We start from the raw sequence: 6,113 nt of genomic DNA on the forward strand, positions 1-6,113 counted from the left end.
AATGTATTACTGCTGTAAAATGAACACTTTAAGATGAAGAAACCCAAGCAAGTTACGTCTCGTTTGGTTTACAAAGAAAACATATAATGCCCGTAGCTCGACGATCATCTCATTCAAAAGATGTTTTGGAAGACGTCAGTTCCAGATGATAGGCCTCAATACCAAACTCATTAATCCGTCAGTGAGATGAGAGATGAGGCTAGAGGAAGATTCACCGTAAACCAACACAAGATCGGACTTCCGTCTGATTTATCTTAGACCGACTCGCCTCTTCAAGACCTACAGGCTACCCACGTCGGCTGCGCTAAATTAATCGTTTTAATTTCAAGTCAGTGCTTGCGGATGTTTTCATGCATTTTTCTCTCTTCTCCGATGTCACAAAATGATATTGACGATGAGACGAACAAAAAAATGCGGTTCCGTTTATTGTAATAAATTGAGGGTTATGTGACTGCGATAGCAAGCAATTAGCACGGTAGCAGTACCATTGGAATTCTCAACCAATCTCGGCTTGACTAGCTGTATACGTAAATCATAACCCTGCCATAAATGTCGCTCAACAACCCAATTATAGCGTGATAATGATCGCTGTAAAACAAAGTCCAGGATCAATGATTGGACAACTATTTGATAACACAACATCTCGCCTGCTGACAAATTAAACGCACGGAGGAACTGTTTGATGGATGGGAAGCATCTCCCGAAGTTGGACCAGACGGAGTAACATTTAACATTAATTTAAGTTCCGAGACATACTTCTTCCTAGGTTCACAACATATTGCGATGTGAATCCTTTGGTCACGTTGATATTCAGGCCAAAGATTCACAAAGGGCTGAGTACAGTTTGCACAAGATGTACCAAATTATTCAAATTAAAAGGATGATGTCATACCATTATTGCTCCATGGTCATACCTAGCTTGGGTTTGAAATTATTTCTTGTTATGAATGTTATGTTTTCTAAGGGTCTGTGAGGGGTTTATTGCTAATTGATATTTCCCACAGTTTGTTTGTTTGTGTAACAATATCTTAAATAACACTAAGAGACGCAACACAGACCCAATGTAGATCTTATGCACATGACGTCATTAAAGTAGGGCACCCTCGGCTGAAGGTCAAAAGAAGGTTGCTCATTGGTCCATGATGTGCGCTGTGCGTCTGTGCGGTTTCCATCGGCGTAAAGACGTCAATGCAAGGTCTACCCATCACTTTACATTGGGTTTTCCTCAGGGGTTGTACTTGGTCCATTGAGTTGGTTATGTCGAATGTGCATGCATTTTGGCATGGGTATCGTTGCAGTATAGCACTTCGTTTAATTGTGTAATGTGATTCTCGTGATGAACCGAATCGAGTAATGTAAGCCGATGCATTTACTGAGATGGGTTTACCGTTCGTCATAATCTATCCTTGGACAGTGTGGACCACCATTCGTAGAGATCAAATGCAGTCGTACAGATGAGACGCACATTCTCAAGCAACATTTTAGAAAATAAACATAATCAGAGAACATACACTCCAATGAATGCAATTTCGTGGTGTCCCACTCAACGTAGTTATTGAATTACCTCTAGTTGTTGCGTTACATCTTTCTGGGGCACAAAGAACTGCCGAAGCGGTGGTATTGACTGACCTTGCCCGTAATCAACTCGCTTCTTGTGCTGAGTGATGATTCGGCAACCTACGAGTTCTTTTTGGATGCATCCATGAGTTTTCCCGTACATTCCATTGAGAGAATTATTACATAGTTCTTACAACACAGTGCAAATTATTGCTCTGTTTGGACATCAGTTTATTGGAAAAACAGAACCTTCAAAGTTATGCTTACAAACAAGTGACAATAGCACACATAAACTAGTCCCAACTGCATGGGCTTTCCCAAGGGTTTTCCTTCACGTCTAAAACAAAAAGTTGGTGTGATGTTTCCACTAGGGTGCTTTACCGGCTGTAGATTTAATGAAGACTCTTCTGACGCCCCGTTGAGCGGTAACACAAGGCCATTTTTATGGTTTAATCATTTCACATATGCTTTTATTTCCCCCTGCGGATCTAATCAAATCAAACTGAATGATATTTTGTCATTTCTGTCGGCACTCCAAAACAAATAAAACCAAGTGATATTTCGCGGAACGTCCTCATATTTCTCTTGAATTGTCCATCTTAATAAATGCAAGCCCCTTTCCGCAGCGTGATTCGTGTGTTAATAATAACGGCAATGACCGACCGACATAACCATATCTGTCATCAATATCCGGGCATAAAACTACGGAAATAGTTCTGTCGTCCTAATGCTGTCCGTTTCTTGTCAGTTGTTGATGCTCCGTGGGGTAGCGGCCCCACGGCGTGCTGTGGTGTGGTCAGTCAGTCACCTTTGATTTGTCTTATCACTGAGTGTGAGATGGTCGAGTGGACTGGGTCAGCAACACGCGCCAATAATATTCCCAAGGTGTAGAAATCGATCTGGCTTCGACGTCTAGGTACAAGACAAGTCAATCCCATTGGACTTGTAATAGTTTTAATTTGCATAATTATTGAATTTGCAGCTAAGCTTTTAAGAAGGTGTGCTACTAAAATGAAGGAGATCGATAAGAGTCAATGGCGTAGCGTTCGGGACTACCCGAAGCTGCGTGCTTCTTGACCATAAACTATACGCAACATAAAACAAATGGTTTAACCGTTTATGGTCAACTAAAGTAATTCAATTATTCGACTCTGCAGGTGTTTTCTTGACCAAGTTATTAATACACTTGGGTTACTCTTTGAGGCTTAACAGATCCCCATGTGGGTGTATAATTCGAAGCTGGGTGCTTCTTGACAGCGGAATGTTCTTGGCTATGCACTATATACACAACGTGGAACACTTTAGTGTAAACTGCCTTAACCGTTTATTTTCAACTAAAATAATTCAAACTCCGATTATGCCCACGTGTTTTTCCTGATGGATTACTCTTTGAGCTTTAGCAGATCCCCAGGTGCGCGGGTATAATTCGATCTGCGTCCATCATTGATTCCCTCTCCAATCTGAAAGGCCTTCTACTACTCCTCGAGTACTACTAAACCTGCTCTTATTAAAACAATAGAAGCGACACAAAGTCAATAGCCAGGAGACCGTCATGCGTTTTCCTTCCCCTTTGTGACTCAGTTTGTGTGTTTAAGCTACTGAAGTAGGACAAGCACAACAATATTTAAAGGTTCCGATCGAAATCACAACCCATGATTGGGTATTGGAAGGAAATGGTCGCTGAAAAGAAAATTGACAGTACATTTCAATAATTGCATTAGGGCAACAGATAATTGGATGCCTTGCGATTACCCCAACAGCGTCCTATACCAGAACACACTATTTTTATTTCAACGGTTTTTAGTTATTATTGCTCACATAAATCTATGTATAGTATGCAAATTTTAATTTCAAGAGGTTATTTATTTTTTGCAACCATGGTTTTCCACATGACCTCATCTCAAACAAAATGCAAATTAATCAGGGCTATTTTTAAAGCATTTTATCACTAAGATATTTTAAGGGGGTGTCTATTTTGTTTCATGTGATAAACAAAGTTGACACCTGCACCTGCTATGTGAGTTCTCGGAAAATGAGACATAAATGTGCCTATATTCAAATAGACGAGTGATGTTTCGTTTATTTTTATGGACAAATCATGCCTCAGTCCAGACTGTGCCAACAATCGTGTTTGATTTCAGTTGCAGGATTCGTTTATACAAAGACAAACACACGAACTAGAAATAATTCAGTTGGTTTACATCAAGTGAGTATATTTAGCTTTCATTCAAGTCACGAGGATCGGTGAATAATGTTGATTGGAATCACTGTGTTAATTTGGCTCGCACGCTGAACAGGTGTTTAAAGTCAATTATCAGAATGCAGTGACCAGAAGACATCAGCATAAATAACTACTTTGGTAATTGCAAATTATAAAACTGATATATGGGGATTGAAAACGAAATGAAAAGCATAAACCATGGTTTCATTTTATATATATAAGCTGATTAAAAAATGCAAAACATGCCTATGTTTGAAATATTTCTGCTAAGCAAAACTAAACAGGATATCATCTATACCTTGTTTACATGTTAAATGATATTAAAGCTGCTAACCTTATTCTGGCAAGCATCGTTTTGTTGTGCTTAGCAACTCTTTGTGTTGAAGCAGCTCTATAAAATGAGGCCAAGTTATCGGGAAACACCATTATTTGTAGGAATGAACAAAGACACAGTGTGTATAAAACGTGTGAAATATTGTAGTGGCTAATAGCTGAGTATTGGGCAGTTACTACATGTACCTGGCCTGTAAAAATGGTAAAGACCACAGGAAATTTAGAGCCATGGGATACTGGCATTAACAGCTATACCGCCCTTTCGGCCACACATCACATCCGACGCAGCATCCAACGCCCGAAAGATTAAAGCCTCAAATCGACCTGTTCTGCTTCTTTCTTGTTTGTTATTTTTACAACCCGCACTGGGATCGGGTGATTTCTTATTATTGAGTTCTGAACGTGTACAATATTGTTTTTGTTTATACTCTACATGCGACCTGAAGGCATTCCGGAAGCATTTTTGGACAGTGAACCTATTTCCCTGAAGGAGCAAAATTTAGCATGTAGATATATGCACATAATAGTTATCATTGCAGGAGGCATTATTTCTTGATCGTCTCGTGGTTTGGACAACCCGACCTATATATCTGTCTAGCATAAGACCTATCATTTGGCAGACTTGGTTTGACTTACCAAGTACTTTTTGTGATGCATTCATCTATTTACCCATAGCACAACTCGCAAACCAATATAGAGTTACATCTCACCTATCCTGTTGGCCATTGTAAGCCAAAATGGCGCAAAGTATGATTGACTCCCCAAAAGTGGAAATCGCTGGCGCTAATGATTGTCCACACAACCACAACAAACAAAATAGTCAATACTTAAAGGCAGTGGACACTATTGGTAATTACTCAAAATATTTATTGGCATAAAACCTTTCTTGGGGACGAGTAATGGGGAAAGGTTGATGGTATAAAACATTGTGAGAAACGGCTCCCTCTGAAGTGCCATAGTTTTCGAGAAAGAAGTTATTTTCCACGAGTTTGATTTCGAGACCTCAGGTTTAAAACTTGACGTCTCGAAATCAACCATCTAAACGCACACATCGTGTGACAAGGGTGTTTTTTCCTCAAATTTTCACAGGTTTGTTATTTTATGCATATGTTGAGATACACCAAGTGAAGGCTAGTCTTTGACAATTACCAATAGTGTCCACTGTCTTTAAACCATGAAATTTGTAACAGTATTGAAGTACATGTTTGACTTGATGTGATGATAAACTATTTGATTCATTATTTATCTTTCATTCGTATTGTGCATGGAGTAGTATGCCCTATACGCCTATATATCATTTCATTTAATTTCATTTCAAAAGCAGAGTGAAGTGCTCTCTTTGGATGAAAGCATAATGCTCAAATTGATTCCACACCTTGAAAGCTAGCTGCGCCTCGCTTGGGTTGCACCACGAACTATAACGATCGATGTATAATTAAATAGGTAAGACTGTGTAAGTCTCGCGTGTGTTGAACGTCGAGCCGCGTTAAAGTGCGTGAGTTTGTTTCCTTCACACATTTAAGAAATGTAAGTGGGAACCCAAGATATCCAAAAATGTTGGACGTGCTATGATTTTATGGTCCATTTAACTTTTCTAGAATTACCAAGCTATGGTTTGAAACAGCGGTATGTGTTCAAGAAGTACCTATTGTAGCGATATCTTTGATCCGCACCGGCAATTAACTACGGCACCTGTCGGTTTTCCCTGCGAATTAGGCGAGGTGTGAAGTATTCACAGTGTACATCACTTGGCATTTTCAATTACGTCGCCTACAATTATTATGCTAGACACATTTCACAAACATTTTCTTCTTACCTTGCATTATGTATTGTGAGACAGTCAATAGTTTGGGTGTGTTTGATTTGTATTGCCAGTGTGTTCAAACAAGGTCTTTATTGTTTTAACTATTTATAAATGTTTGCGGTTCACAGACTGTCCATTTAGAAAATGATTTGCTACACCGAGCTAGCTCTCGAGTCCAAGGTGAAACGCATCCATACG

Source organism: Asterias amurensis, chromosome 15, assembly GCF_032118995.1.
Source record: "Asterias amurensis chromosome 15, ASM3211899v1".
Classification (NCBI taxonomy): Eukaryota; Metazoa; Echinodermata; class Asteroidea; order Forcipulatida; family Asteriidae; genus Asterias; species Asterias amurensis.